General features: G+C 33.9%; 1 protein-coding gene across 1 annotated transcript in view; it reads left to right on the top strand.

Annotated features, from left to right (window-relative positions):
• Positions 1-344: 344 nt before the first annotated feature.
• Positions 345-17,285, top strand: part of LOC148598259 (solute carrier organic anion transporter family member 4C1-like) — a 58,742-nt gene continuing 41,801 nt past the window's right edge. Inside the window, exon 1 of the mRNA XM_088559904.1 lies at positions 345-664. The gene's annotated coding sequence lies outside the window, so the exon portion shown is untranslated. The remainder of the gene's footprint in view (positions 665-17,285) is intronic.

The following is a 17,285-nucleotide window of genomic DNA, read 5'->3' as shown; positions in this document are numbered from 1 at the left end:
TGTTTTGTTGTTGTTTTTAGGGCTGTTTATTTCTCTTTTTTGTAAATCCAGGGTCAAGGCATTTTTTTTACATATGTATGTTAAATAGTCTCGGTCAACCAAAACCTTGGCCCATATTTTTAAATCCCGTAGATGAACAAGACAATTAGTGCCTTTGCATATCCGTATACAATTCTGAATTTTGGAAATAAACGGAAGCGAGACGGTTGAAATATTTTGTAAAATTATATATTTAAGATTGTAAACGCCTTGTTGTGTATTATGAGACTTTAGTGTCGATTTCCTATCCTAATTCACACAATATATCGTTAATCGGGACGAAGAAGCTAGATAAAGTGACACGTATTGGGAATTGAGCAATTTAGGGATGGGCGATTAAACCTAAGCTAAATCAGAATCCATATTCCAATTATTCTAGCAAACACAATACAAAAAGAGGCAAAAAATCAGATCGAACTGTACAATGTACGGTTATGGAGTGTCCTAATCGATTTCACAAGAATGATTGACATTCATTTGTACGATCATGTCATTCTTTCCCTCCGGGCACATAAGGATGTTTATAGTGTACTGGGATGTATACAGATATAATACATATTGTTTTTGTGTGATGATGGATTAAACTGTAAACGATTTTAATTCTTGAACAGTCAATATTTTTGTGGTAAGTGTTGACAATCTTAATATCTCCCTATGGAAATTGTTTTATTGTTATATTTTGAGTTGCATATTTTGTGTCGGCCTTTTGCCTTTGTGAATAAAACAATGTATTTTGACAGGACAAAACTAATACATATATGCAAATAAGTGTAAAATAGTTTAGATAGATAAGGTTGGGTACATGTAATAGAAATATATATTCATTTTGTTACATTTCTGTGCATATGTACGCGTGCATAGTTTGAAAATGACGAAAAATAATGTTATTGACTTTTCAGCTCTATAGATGTATTAACACATTTGTAATACTATATATGGTACAATGAACAGTTTATGCACACGTGTACCACAAGATGTGCAGCACATACTAATTAGTTATATTTAAGAATTAGATAAGAATGAATAATCTGATTTAAATAAAAACGCAACATTAATATTTAAAATAGGTTTGCAATACTGGATTAAATATTAGAATTTCAGTGTAATTTTAAGTAAAAAACTTTTATGTTCAAAGTTTGTATATAGTAAAGCGTCATGCCAGTTAGACAGTGTATGCATATTTACTAGTTTGTGCTAAAAACTGCTGCCAAAAATGTTCGAAATTCTTGTAACTCCATGCACATGTAAAGACAGTGTTTGTTCTGATTTAATGTTTTCAGAACCATATTAAACGTGTATGATTCTGAATATCAATGCAACTAGATGCACAATAATATTAACCGAAATATGCGCTGTGTGAATTAAGGTTGACGTACATGTAACATCTAATTGAAGATTGCATGTTGTCGTTTTATAAAAGTTACATTTATAATTATACATTTACCGACCCTGTAATAATCTAGGAAATCCCGTTATGTATTGAAATAGTTTTTAAAATAAGTCACACCATAATATAATAACATACATGTATTCATATATTAAAGTACTGACAATGTGTTGTTTAAAGAAAATAAACGCGGGTTTAAAGAATTTGAAAAAAAGTCCGGTTGAACAGACCCTTTAGTGGTAAGTTGATGAGCATGCTCAGTATACACTTCCGCAAGGTAGGGCTTGGTTAGAACAAAAACACTTTCCTCGCGGAGGTGTATATTGAGCATGATCTACGCGTGCTCATTGACTATCCCACAATTAGCACAAAAGGGTTTTTTCAGACCTTCGGAGACCCCCCCCCCCACCCACCCCAGCCCCACATGGGTCGTCATACTCTACCCATTATTTTAGTTCACAGACGACTTAATGTTTGCTTATAATCATTGATTTAACCATAGTTTGGATTAATACTGCAGTCTGGGCGGATCCATACGACAGGTGGTTCTATCCATAAGTATATATGTAACTACTTTATGCACGTACCTGTATTAAAATTTCTTCTGCATACTACATCAAAACTATGGAGGACGGTACGCACCCAGAAGTATACTAGCACAACCTCCGCTACATTTTTGTTAAATCATGTTGTCTATGGCTAAATGAACAATATAAAATCGTGCATTGCTTTATTGCAAAATAAGCATCAATATATGAGTAGGGAACTTCAACATAGGTGGTATTACCTGTTGCACTTGTCAAAGTGGCATTTGACACATGGCGGTCATAGGTCAATTGTGTTTGTAAGAAATGGTTGGTCTAGTTCCATTATTTCATCATGTTGGCAGATTTGCAACGAGAAGAAATGCATTGGACAGGTGTTTTATATTCATTCGACCGGGTTTACCCACCATTTGTTTCAGGGCCGGATGCAAACACTTTGAAAAGGAAGGGTGTTAGCCTATAGCTATATAGTTGTTTTTTTGTTGTTTTTGTTTTTTTTTAAGTCGGGATTCCTTATTAATTATCAGAATATTTAGTTTTTGTCGTTCTCTGTTTATACTTTCTCGGTATCCCTTGATTTTCGAACGTATCGCTGGAAAAGACGTTAGATACATTTACTTGTATTTTTTTTTAATTTAAAACGGACCGGCCTTAGAATTTATGTATATTAAATGAATGGGTACACAAGTACTTTATCTTATCAGATGCAAATCCTATTTGCGACTTCAAACGCAAGGTTACCCGTGCATGTACATGTATATATGATTCTTCCAGTAAACTATCCATCTGTAACATGCATACATCGTATGTATAATGTAAAAGTACTTTTGTACATTGTTAAAGTCGTAGCGATGTACATGAATATATATGTGTGTACAAACTAATGTACATTGTAGTAGATTATCGTCAATGAAAAACAGGAAACGATTTCGCCAAGTTGAATGATAGTGACGAAAGTGTTACATACTTGTGGCAAAAAGGAACAATAACACTTGACAATAGACATTATAAATATCTGTCAACTTAGTGAAGTATATACTATTGTGAATTAACAGAAATGAACGATTAATAATGATAATGCTAATGTGCTAAAATCGGCATATGCCTCGGGGGAAAATAACAGTCCACCTCGAATCAAAACCATGGCCAATAGCTATCAAATTTAAAAGTTAAATACTTTTCTTTTTTTTCTTTGTATTTATACTTTTTTGTTTTGTTATTAACCAGGGTCGACTTCTGACTTTTTGGAAAGGGGTAGAGTCGAGAAAAAGGGGGATCTCAGCCAATTATTCGGTCATTTTTACCATAATTATGCACAAATTAACATTCTCCAACAAAAGGTTGGTTCCGACCCCTGGAACCCTTGAATATGTATCTGGTTGCTTTGTTTTGCTTTTAATTATTTATTACTTAAAATAGCACTGACGAAACATGAACAAAATTACACACATCTTAATCTGTAGAGTGCTACTTACGCACATGCTTCGTATTAATAGATATTAGTAAATAAGGGTTACAACAAAATTACCAAGCACTTATCCGATCCATAATTAAGTCGTCCAAAACAAATCTGGCAAAATAGAAATAACAATACCGGTGCAGCAGGTACCGCAATGGTCCTGATTTGGTACAGGCAGTTTAAACGAAATTGTGGCCTAAATTAAGCTTTTACAGCGCTAAACCTCCCTCTTCCATTGCGGCGGGAATACTCGTGGTAACTAAATAGCATTTGCATGCTGTAGCGTCATAATCGGTAAATCAGCGGTCACATCAGCAAAATAAAATTCACTTTGTGTATCCATGCTCATTTAATGATTTATTGTTGTAAATGTAAACCGAAACTATTGAATCATTTATAAAAATTAAAATTAAACGCCACACTGAGTGTTCTGTTTATATGGAATATTCACACAGCCATGCATGGGCGGATCCATACACTTTGAAAAGGAGAGGGGGGCATGCCAGCTGATTTTCTTCAGAAAAAGGGAGGTGGTAGAACATTATTTGCAACTTTTAGACAATTTTATACCTGAAAATGACAAATTTTCCAATACAAAGAGGGGGTGGTGCCAACCCTCTGTACCCACCTCTGGATCCGCCACTCACCATGAAAATTCAGTCCATTTGCAAAGACGTGAAATATGATTCACGGTCGTCTCGAATACATTGTATAGTAAAATTTGTCTAAACTGAATCCTGAATAATCCAAAAGCCTGTCTAAACCGAAAGCTTGTCTAAACTGGAAGCCTGTCTAAACCGGACACTCCTGAAAGTCCCTTTAAATCAATTTTAATTGGTAAACCGAACAAATTGGTTCGATTTAAACAGTTTTTGTAGCTTTCTAAAAGCCAGTGGTGCAAAAGTAATAGACTTTTCATTACTTCTTACATGTGCAACAAAAATGCAACAACGGGAATGTAGTTTGTGCATTTCATTGGCTCTGTCGACTGTATATATTTGTCCCTGGATTGCATTCATTTTAGTTGCCGTTTGAGTCTTGTTTCCGTTGATTGCTCTTTTCTTTTTTTTCCTTTCTTCACTCTTTGTTTTACATTTTCGTTTTATTATTTTATTTTTGCTTCATGTGAAGTGGATCAAACATTCATGCTATTAAACATGTATAGTTCCAAAAAAAAAAAAAAAACAAAAACAAAAACAAAAACAAAACAAAACAAAACAAAACAAAACAAAAAACAACAATATAGATATAGGCTAACACCCCTTCTTTTCAAATGCAACGTTGACCATACATGTAACTCGTTTTTTTTGTTATGAGTGCGGGTTACTTACATGTGTATAGTTATGTTATATCTTTCGTTTTCTGTGTTTTGTTCGTTTTGAACTGCTTTGTATTTTTTTTTCTCGACTTTGCTGTATTAAATGTGTAGCCCTATATGTACATATCATACTTATCAGATTTTGTATACATGTACGTGTTCACGTAATATTCGTAACCGTTACCAGCGCAGATTTTAATTTTAAAAAAAAGTTATTTTGGAAACGTGTTGATACTTGGTTTATGGTTAGTTGCAGTTTGCGTTCGTTTGATGTTGATTCAGTATTTTTTTTTACAAACTTAATTTAATTCATAAAAACTAAGAACTAATCGTACAAAATTGATACATCATATGTGTGATTACATTAAGTATATATATGTACATTATGCTTAATCCATAAAAGGAAAAGTGATAAAGTGCAAAATGTACTTGTTTAATTTTAAATGTATGTTGTAAATGTAAATGATGTACATGCATAAATAACAGTTAAAATGTACATGTAATCAGGACAATTTAAAAGTCATAGTTCATGTAGTATATGCATTTTTGTCTAATGAAATACAGGAGGGTGAACAGCTGAGATTTATATGGTAATGACGAAAGAGTTTCAGATATTTGCGGCAATAGTAAACAATATTGATCACCAGTCTCAATAGTGTCCGTGCTTCTCCTGTTTTCTTCTGAACACTCCACCTAAAAATCATGCAAAATGTGATTCATGGTTGGAAAGCCTATATAGTTTTTTTGATATTTTGTTTTAATTGTTTTTAATTTTTATAGTAAACAGAATTTGACATGTGGTTTTTCATATAACCCGTGCTCATAGGAGATAAAAATTATATAGAATGCACTGTAGATTTCAAAATTAAGGGAGATAACTCTGTAAATGGCACTCAAATACAATAGAATTTACTAGATTTTCAATGTGGATTATCTCCTAAGAGCAGGCAGATTTGAATGAATAATTACACATTTCATAGTATAGACCCATAAAACAACTTAATTACAAAAATAAAAATATGTAGCCTTTTTTAGGGTGTATCACATTTTTCAGATTTTGAATGATTCTTACAAAGACAGCTACTTATTAGTCTATTGGCCCGTTAAAGTGCCGATATTTCTTTCGTCTACTGATTTCTCCCTGTGAGTACCCTCTGTAAGCGCTGTCGATTTTATGGTGACAATTATTTATATTTCATAGACGAAATGCTAGACTTTTTACACCAAGAGCAATTTCATTATTTGTCTTCTACATACCGACTGGATATTTTTAATATTCTGTTGTTTTATGATCGATCGAATATACAAGTATACAAGCCAAAAAAAGTATTAAGGTTTAGACCTAAATGCATACAGAATGACAAGCATTTGAAATATGGTAGTTATTGACTTTATTTATTTTGTGCCACTATCTTAATAAGAAAAGAGAAGAAAAAAAAACAGTACATTGTGAAATATGAAATATTTACCGAAGTGTAAGTATCTGTAAGAATTAGGCAAAATTTGAAAAAATCAGAAATGTGCATGTCAAAACCCCACCGATCTGACAATAAAATACCACTAAAGGATGCTTTTTTTATTTGAAAAGACCATTATTTGATCTCTGCATCATTGGACTTGCTCAGAAATGTTTTCAACAGAATCGTAGAAAAATGAGGTTTTTGACAAAGTTATCTGCCCTTGAAATGTTCATTTTCAGTGCATTTAAATGAAATTATAACTCAATGCACCATGATGTGGAAAATATTGTCTTTTTTTCTTGATTTTGTTGGTGCAAATAGTCTAATTACACTATCAAAATGATTTTGTTTCATACCATGTTTCACCCTCTGCCTGATTCTTACAGAGACTAACACTTAATTTCCATAGTTAAACTTGTCTTAACAGGATCCTGAATAATTCGGAAACCTGTCTACTCCATATTTCTTCTGACATGTCTGTAGTCCCTCAATTCAGTAGCAATACATTTTGAACCTGTATAAACCGGACACATTCCTAAACCTAAACAATGTTTTCGTCCTCCCTCCTCCCCGAAAAAAAACATCTTTCGCATGTTTCACTGTAAAACAATATTGAACAATTCATTAATTGTATTTCTTCCTTCATCTTTCAGTCTGTTCCCAATTCCAATCTGAAACTCTCCTGAATCTGCTGAAAAGATTTGATGAAATTTGCACACAATCTTTATCCCACAATACAATATCTCCTATTTTATTTTTTCTATCTAAATCATTTTTGTGTACTATGGTTTCTGTAATGGGTATCTCCTACTGAGCTTTGTACACAGTTTGTTTTCTAGCTGATTTTGTACTAGCTTCGTTTTACTTTGAATCGTTTTGGTAGGAAACATTCATTGATGTACATTGTAATTATTTATAGTTCCCGTATGGGATAAACTTCCCACCTGCCCTATACAATGTGCATGCACCCCATTGTCCATTGCACATTGCCCAATGCCCCATTGCCAAATGCGTCGCATCGTTCCCCATTGTACAATATCTAATCCCCCATTCTGGTAAGGAAAGTGAAATACATATATAGATGCTTTATCATAGAACTGTAATTAATAGATACAAAAGTGGAGCATTATTCTTTTCCATTCCCAATCGTCCTCTTTATAGTCCCCATTCCATATGCTTCATTGCCCCATTCCTCAAAACTACATACCTTATTGTCCTATTCTCCTACCCCCAGAGGAGAATACCCATACCCCATACAAGAAGTTTATCCCACACAGGTACAAATGTACTGCAATGCAAGCATTAAATATATAGGCACATGGTGTTTACAATACATGTATCAAATTTCATCTTTTTAGCACTACTAGTATTTTGCTAAGGGAGAAACAGAATAGCTCGCAAAGTAAAAAAAAAAAGGATGAATTTCAAGCACCGATACTGCATTTTTGCAAACTTGTAGAGAATCCGGTCCATTTTTAAATATTAGAAAATTAGAAAGAAATGAAATTTTCTTCCCATTTCTGCCAAGCACACTAACAAGTAAAGCGTTAAAGTTGATCCTTGACACGTTTTTGTACCTGCAATTTCAAAGCATAACATGTAATCCAGAGTTCAGTAACAACACATTTAACACGTGGAGTTGACAATACATGGCACTTAACAAAAACCCAAGGATATTTCTGATTAATGCTTTGAAAATGAATTTTAGAAGATTATTCTTGAAACGTGAAATATCTGTCAATACCAGATGAGAATTTACTAATTGCCATTACGCTAGGATGAAATGCTATACATGCGATGTTTTGTGTTTTATTTCAAGTGCTGAATTGATATAAATAGGAGAAAATTGAAAACTGACATCGGCTAATTGTTCGATGTATGTTGCAGTGAATAAAAAAATTAAAAGCTGTCATTGACAAGATTGTGTTAATAGAAAATAGAATTTGGAAAGCGGTTGTCCTTCGTTTTGAAGCGGGTTGAATAGTTTAATGTAAAACTTAGATTTCGGGCGACAGATATGGGGGAATTATATGCTGTCATTGACATTCTGATTTAGAAATAGAAATTTGTAGAAGGTGGCCTTGACTGGTGCATGCATACATATATGTATTTAAGCCTCGGCCCAGATACTTAAAAACGTATTATGTACATTGCAGTGCAACCCTCTTTGAGGCTAGAGAAATTGTTCGGTTTTTGGAGGTGATCGGTTAATACAGGTCCAAAATTACTTGAAATTTATATGAAGGAACTTCGAACCCTTGTTAAGACAGGTCATCAGTTTATTCAGTTTTGTTTAGACAGGTCGTCAGATTATTTAGGTTGGTTTGCACAGGACGTCAGTTTATTCAGTTTGGTTTGGACAGGTCGTCAGATTATTCTGTATGGTTTGGACAGGTCGTCAGATTATTCATTTTGGTTTGGACAGGTCGTCAGTTTATTCAGTTTGTTTTGGACAGGTCGTCAGATTATTCAGTTTGGTTTGGACAGGTCGTCAGTTTATTCGTTGTTCAGTTTAGACAGGTTTTACTTTACTCTGCATATATAGGAAAATACAGCGGGGGATTCATGTACTGCACATGTTAGTGTTAATGGGGAAGAGTCCTTGAAACCACAATTACAATGTTTGGAATGAGGCTGCTATTCTCAATGGATCGGTGAATTACAATTTCAAACACACAGGACGGGAGCAATGGGAAATCTGGGACCGAGTAATCTAAGCGTTTTTTTTTTAAATTTGAGATGAGAAAATGGTTGTTAGGGAAAATTTACGGTTGGATCAGCCTATCTTGTTACACAGAAGACAATTATGTTAGTGTGGAGGAAATGACCTAGTCGTTCCGATTGACCAGTAGTCATGGGTCTTGATGATACCAGTATTGTGTGCCAATAATGACATAATATCGTCTGGACCCAATCATTTACTTGATTGATGTACTTCAAATAAATAGATGGAACGTGAAATATTTGTCAATATCAGAAAAAAAAGAATGTCCTTATTTAGCACAGAAGGCTCTACAATAAATAAATTTGTAATTCAATGAAAGTGGTTTGTTGTCTGGTAAAACAGAAACATTAAGATTTGGATATTTGTCATCTGTCGAATGCATAATTAATTTGCTAAAGACGAATTGTTTCAACTCGATGATTTCATTGACACGACTTATACTGTCTGTCCGCATTAACCTTTAACATTCGATGCATGGTAAATACACGAACCAATGGTGGATGCATAGTACATGTACACTAAATACTTTTGGTGGACCAAGAAATTCTGTAGTGAGCACTACAGTGATTTTGATTTTTTTTTTTTGCGTTATTGACAAATGTGCTAATTATAATATGGTTAAATGGGACTCACTTTTGTCATGGTGATGTAGCTAATAGTGAAAATTGCCTTGTTGTGCCTACCATGTTTTTAATATTTGGTAAGTGTAAGTATTAAGTAGCACTCCACCAAAGAATCATGCAAAATGTGATTCATGGTTGAAAAGCCTACATATTTTTATTTTTATATTTTGTTTAAATGGCCACAGTAAAAAAAAATAACATTTAGTTTTTCATATAACCTATGTTCTTAGGAGATAAAAAATATATAGAATGCACAGTAGAATCCAAAATTAAGGGAGATTACTCTGTAAATGACACTAAAACACAATAGAAACTGCTGGATTTTCAATGTGGATTATATTCTAAGGGCAGACAGATTGGAATGAATAATTATACATTTCATTATATAGACCTGTAAAAAATGAAAATAAAAAATATAATAAAACAAAACCTACAAGGACAGCTACTTAAGTATTTGAAAGAATCGGGTACAATAGGAAAAATTAGAAACTTGTATGTAAAAAAAAACATTCTATTTTGTTAATTCTCAAGCTGCAAATAGTCAAAGAACACTTCCAAAGTGGTTGTTTTTATACCACGTTTCATCCTTTACCTGACGTGTATTTGATTATCGTGACAGTCACAGAATGGCAATTTTGCAATATGTAGTAGATCGATATTCATTTAAGGCGGTAGACCTAGGGTAAGGGACACAACTCTTAAAAAATCATTGGAACGTTTGTATTCAGCATGTTACATCAATCGTATGTAAGCTCCTAATTAACTTGGATTCATTTTATTCTACTTCAAACGAAAGCTTGAGAGGCTTTGGTGAAAAGGAATGTAATACAAACATATCAGTGATTTCATGAGTTGTGTCCCTTACCCTAGGTCTACCTCCTTAATGTCAAGAATATGTTTATCATGATAAGTAATTAAAAAATAATCATTCATATACATGCACATTTCCAAATTAAATTTTACTGTAGACCTTCTTTATAAAATGCATTTTCTGTATCTTGGTGAGAAACATAAATATACCCTAACATCACTGTCATCTTTTTCTCTATAAAATCATGAAAAAAAACAGTGTAAGATATGGCTTAGTAACGGGACAGGCTTTACTAGGGGATAAGGTGCACAATAAAACGACGAGGGTCCGGGGCTATTAAGGCATGCAATGGGTCAAGGGTAAGGCCATTGCAGGGGTCCAGGTAAGTATTTTACGAACGATGTTTCATCGGAAAAATTATAAAAATTCTTTTTGATGTAGCACTATATTATGAGAAGTCGTTCAAGCGCACTCAATACAATCTTCCTTGATTACAGCCTTGGACTTTTGAATGTGTACCTCAAAGTGACCATGTCCAGTTCACGATCTTGATCGTACATGTACATGTATGTATGACCGTCACTTGAGAGCTCACGATAGTGTGAAAGTTTATGTCAACAAGGAAGAACACAAAGTACAAATAAAAATTTTAGATTTAACTAAACCTACCTACATGATGGTTACTTATCTCATTCGAAACTCCTATTACCTCTAAGCATATGTCCGATTTAGAAAAGGGCTTGGATACAATATAGGAAGTTATTTAAGTGAATTGGAAGCACGTTGTACATTTACATTGTACATGTATATACATGTACGGGCACATTTGCTGGGAAAGAAACGAATTGGGGGTTCTGATCCAGACATTTTTGAAAGGGATGTCATGCTATCATTTGCTGATTTTAGTCCATATGTTGTACGAAGTAGTTATTATTTTCCAACTTAAACGGGGAGGGGTATACACAGTTAGGTCAGATCTTTCTGTACAAGAACAAATGCCAGTGCAAGTGTCCATTCCACGCACGATAAACATGAGGTCATTAGAAGCATTAATAACTGCATGCATGCAGATGTTTACTATTTATTTGACAGCCTGATGGTGTTATATAAATTAGTGAAATCGATCGATTTGCCCACACGTATGTCCTTGACGATACATATACATGTATGTACAAGTATGCCCAGGAAGAGACGATAATCACCCCATGTTGTCCATGTACGTTAATTTAAAAGAGTCGGAAATACTACCAAAACTTCCGGTAAGATTTTTTTCACGTACGTTAGATTCCACTCTATAGATATGCCACAGCAGATAATTTTATCACATTTTGTGAAAATGTGACTTTACAGTGGCAAAACTGGTTTTCAAATGAGAAAGTCGATGTTCCAAATGAGAATCAATCTTTCCTATTGGAATTAATTTTCCCATTTTTTGTTATTTCAAAATTTAAAGAATATTTTTACTTTCATCACAATAAAAATATATCTATTTTTCCAATCTCATTCCGCAGAGTCTGGTGTCAAATATAATATATAAACTCTTAAAATGGCGATTTGGGGATTAACAAAGATAAAAATTTCAAACTTAAATTAGAAAGGAAATACAACATTTTTTTCTGTAATAAGTATGTTTTTCAAATCCTCATATTATACAGATTCATGAAAATGATTAATACTCCTTCATATTTTGTCATTAACATCTGTAGGTATAGCAACATAATGAAAAAAGATATCAGTTAAAATGCAAATTGTGGGTGCCTTCCCTAAAATATCTGTCAAAAGACAGTGATTGTTCTGTTGTAAAACATATATAAAATAAGTAACTTTTTCTTCTCATTTGTTCATGATTTTAATTCTTAAAGTTCGTGCGAAATTTTGCATTTTTGAAAAAAAAAACAAAAAAAAAAACAGCGAGCTGGTACAGAGGAGAGAACACAGTGGGAGAGAACCAATGGCGGCAATGACCTGAATATTTCCGGAAAGCTTCAAACATGCATTGTACACCACTTTATCTTCAGAAATATGGCATCTATTAATACACGAATGCTTTACTACCCACCATTAATATTTCCACAAAATTCACCTTTTATGTTTAAGTTTTACTAAATTATACGGAGTCAATTTTGTGTACGAAAATGAGCAGTTCAATTGCATCTGTACAGTGCAACCTTACACTGATAAAACTTTTGCACTCGGTATGCATTTTAAAGAGTAAGGTCTTAGGTTGGTTGCGCTGGACAGCATACATAGGTCGGGTATACGTTGGATGTCCAACTTTGACCCAACGGTGTCCATATGCTGGCCGAAAAATAGTCCGACGTTGGCCCGGGTAACAATCGTACACAGAATGTACATGTACTTTCCTAGAAATGTCTTACTTTTGGCATTTTTATTGTGTGAATTTTTCAACTTGACATACATGTTGTACAACCATAATTATATTTACTTTCCAAATAATTTGAATGCAGCTTTAACTGATTTTTACATTTCATTGCAATGTTTTTCAATGTTGATTCAATGTGTAGATTTAACGTTTGCTCTACGTTGGACAATCGTGGAAACCCACAATTCTCAAGCGGGTGTTTCTAGAAAAGCAGAAGACGCTTACCCTACCGATGCACCTGGTCCATGCTCACAGTTTTTTAGTGGAGTCCGAGTTGCTCCTTTGCTTTTGTTACTTTGTACGTATTCTTTTAGTTACTTTATGTTCTTTGATGTGTATGATTGTTTTCCATGTTTTGTCTGTGTCCCTGGATTGCATTCTTTTGATTACCGCTATAACCTTGGTTCCCTTGATTACTCTTCCAATACCATGGTTTTGATAAAACAAAATCGAAATGGAAATCCACTTATCTGCAAATGATTATACATGTAGCTTTTATAAATACATTCTTTAAAGAGAAATATGAAATGCAATAGCAAGTTTGGATGTTGATCCAACGTAGGCATGCTATCTCGGATGTGACTTCGTTAGATGAATATTTATAAAGTGCTAATACAAAGTTTTTGCCATAGAAGATGCATATAGTGTATGCATGTATAAGTTGCAAATGTCAGATACCTTTATGGATTCTGTTAGTCTGCTACATGTAAAATTAATATCATTGTATATATAACTAGAATGGATTTGGCGAATATGTCAAAGTGACAAAAACCCCAGCGGGATAAAAATAATGTCAAATCAATGCCACTAATCGCTTTTCAATGAACGACGAGGAAATCGTCATACCACAGGACAGGCTACAGCTGGTCCCAATATAAAATTATACACTGGTACAGCGAAATAATTGCCCGTAAAGAAATGAAGAAAATTTAACTGAAAGTAAAACAAAATAAGACATACAGAGGCCAGAAATTCCTGACTGGGGAGAGATGCAAAAAGTGCGGCCGGGTTACACGTACTTTGGCATAATCACAACGCCCACTAAACCTGGCCACTGTGAAAACACACCTAAAATAATTTCAAAGAAGTCTGAGTCCCTTGATAAAACAGAAATAAAGAAACTGATTATGTAAAAGTGTACACCATGTATACATGTATAACCCCAAGCCAACCCATCAGTGTGTACACCATATACACATGACAATGAACAAAGCCAACCCATCATTGTGTACATCATGTACACATGTTAATGACCCAAGCCAACCTACCAGTGTGTCCATCATGTACACATGTGAATCCCCAAGCCAATCCATCAGTGTGTACATCATATACACATGTAAATCCCCAAAGCCAATCTATCAGTGTGTTCATCATATACACATATGAATCCCCTAAGCCAACCCATCGGTGTGTCTACCATGTGCACCCGTCAATGACCCATTCCAACCCATCAGTGTCTGTACATCATGTACACATGTAAATACCCCAAGGCAACCCATCAGTGTGTCTATCATGTGCATACGTTAACCACCCAATCCAACCCGTCAGTGTGTGTATCATGTACAAATGTGAATCCCCCAAGCCAACACATCAGTGTGTCTATCATGTGCACATGTTAATCACCCAATCCAACCCATCAGTGTATACATCATGTACACACGTGAATCCCCCAAAGACAACCCATTAGTGTGTACATCCATCATGTACACATGTTAATGACCCAAGCCACCCATCAGTATGTACATCATGTACACATGTGAATCCCCTCAAGGCAACCCATTAGTCTGTACACCTTGAACAGAACTTTCGAAAGGATATTAAAGAGTTAATCAGTTTAAATTCATTTTATTTATTCATTATTGCTATTAAAAAATAGAATAATAAATTAAAAAATTATAAATTCAATCATTAGTTTCGATGTTATTAAACATTATACGAAACCTAAACTTCACTAAAACACTTTTTCTGTGTCTGACTTCACTTTTGCAAAAAGTAAATCTGCAAATAGAAAATTATATACATTTGAAAACACAAAAGAAAAATTCTTCAACGACAAGAAAAATCGCTGAGAATAAATGTACATGTATCTACATGTACATTTTACGAATACATTTAACAAAACATGCTATATAATATTTATAACTTATAAAATCCCTGCACGTTCCTTCATACAGTGTACAACGTATAAATGTTACGTGATAGTGGGAACCCGGATATTGTAGTCGCATATAGGTTATTTATGGCAAAATATGTAGTGTTTTAGGATTAATTTATAGTATATATATCATATTCAAAAGTAAAATATAACTTGCAGTTTGATTATAACCAGTGGTCATTCGAACAGTCACCATTTCAGTCAACAGGTAGGCAAATGTTACTTCTGTTTATTTGGTTTGTCAATTGATTTCTTCATGATTTTAAAAATACGTAAAACACCGAGGCTTCATCCCTTGCATTGCATACATGTATGGTAGAACCTCTCGGTGATGGATTTGGCTTCCTCTTTCGATAGTTTTGATTAAGAGTGCTTCTTGTATACAACTAATATTTGGGTTATTATCTTCCTACATAATTGATTTTAATGCTTCTGATGAGAGGTTACTCCTTGAAACACGTGTGCAGCATATCGAAATTTACAATACATGTATATAAAACTGGTATTTTTTTGTATTTAAGGTTGTTATCTAACGATAACACTCTTTTACACGTTTAAGTTTTCCGCACGCACACTACATGGACCTAGACGCTCGCTAAACGCTCCGAAAATGCACGAAATACGCTCACCAAAGGCACGATAAAAGAAATATTCTGTAGTGCAATTTGTATCGAACGCACGAAAGACGAATGATCGTAGAGTGCATTTAAACGCATGATAAACGAACGCTTTTACTGTCCGTTTTCACTTACGATATACATATGAATAAAAAATTCGAATTATGTTATTGTACTTCAACTTGTCTGTCTTTCTTTATATTCTTACATCTCGCTGATTAAAACAAAAATAACAATCCCTTCATTATGCATGTTTTTATAGTTCTTTCGCTAGTTTAATTAGGCTGAAACTACCATTTGGTTTATATGAGGGAATGGGACAGGGATTAGAACTGAATTAGAAACAAGAGGCTCACAGGAGCCTGAATCGCCCACCTGATTAAATGATAGCCTTTCAAGGGCAATAATTCTAACAAAAAGTTGTCCGACAATTTTGACTCCATGAAGACTTTGGTGGGAATTATTATGAGGATCATTTCATCAATCGAAAGTTTCATTTTATCTATTATAGTTTTCAAGATATTAATTGAATCTGTAAAAAAGCGTAATTATTTGCCTTTCAATGGCAATAACTCTTATATGGAGTCGTCTGACAACTTTGAACCCTGGAGACTTTGGTAGGACTTATCATGAGGATCATGTGATTAATCGAAAGATTTATTCCATCTATTATAGTTTTCAAGATATTGACTGAAAACTTCAAAAAAATACGTATTTGGTTTTGCCTTTCAATGGCAATAACTCTTACATGGAGTCGTCTGACGACTTTGATCCCTCGGAGCCTTTTGTAAGCCTTATAATAAGGATATTTCAGCAATTGAAAGATATTAGCCAAACCGAATGGTTTTGGAGATATATGCAAAAAACTACTGTACTACCCCAATGTTCTATTTTTGGTTAAGGCGGAAATATTTTTTAACCGATCAAAAATCCAAACAGTCATTTTATTAAGGATACCCTAGAAACTAAAAATACCAACTTTCATTGAATTTTGTACAGTAGTTTTTGAGAAGATTTTTGAAAGTAATAACATCAAAAACAGCAAAAAAACGTCCAAAAAGGGCAATAACTCCAACATGGGTCAACAGATTTTCACCAAAATTTGACTGCAGATAGATCTCATCATGCTAAATACGTTTAACCATGTCAGAATTTGGCTTTACCTCACGGTTTTGGACACATATGCAAAAATCTGTTGTCTGACCCATATGTTCTATTTTTAGAAACGGCGGTCATGTTTTTTAACCGATCAAAAATCCAAACGGTCATTTTGTGCAGGATATTCTAAGTTACAGACATGATAAGTTTCATGCAAATCTATTCGATAGTTTCAGAGGAGAAGATGTTTGAAGAAATTGTTAACGACGACGACGACGACGGACGCAAAGTGATGGCAATAGCTCACATGGCCTACGGCCTCTTGCCCCTATATTTTGTAATGGTAATTTCGACGTTTTACACCCAAGAAAAAGACAGGTCCTATAAGTTTCTCAAGAATGAAAAAAAAAATGATTTAAAAGATCTTCATCCGTGGTGCTTTTTTTAATTCCTAACACAGAAATTCTAGAATTGTGCGGATGTATCGAACGTATATTTTTTCTTCTACCTAACCGGGTCAATGAACATTTTGTTTTATATTTCATGAGAACTCTAGGTGCTGAAACACGGCGTCTATTGATATATTTGTATATATCATTTTATAATTGATAAAACAAATGATAAAACGAAATTTCCAAAATTATTTTGATATAATTTGATTATAA

The sequence above is a fragment of the Perna viridis genome, chromosome 14 (genome assembly GCF_037379345.1).
Source record: "Perna viridis isolate PV_CMFRI_1.1 ecotype Kerala chromosome 14, ASM3737934v1, whole genome shotgun sequence".
Classification (NCBI taxonomy): domain Eukaryota; kingdom Metazoa; phylum Mollusca; class Bivalvia; order Mytilida; family Mytilidae; genus Perna; species Perna viridis.
The sequence above is the reverse complement of the archived record's forward strand: the minus strand, read 5'-3'. Positions and strand labels throughout refer to the sequence as shown.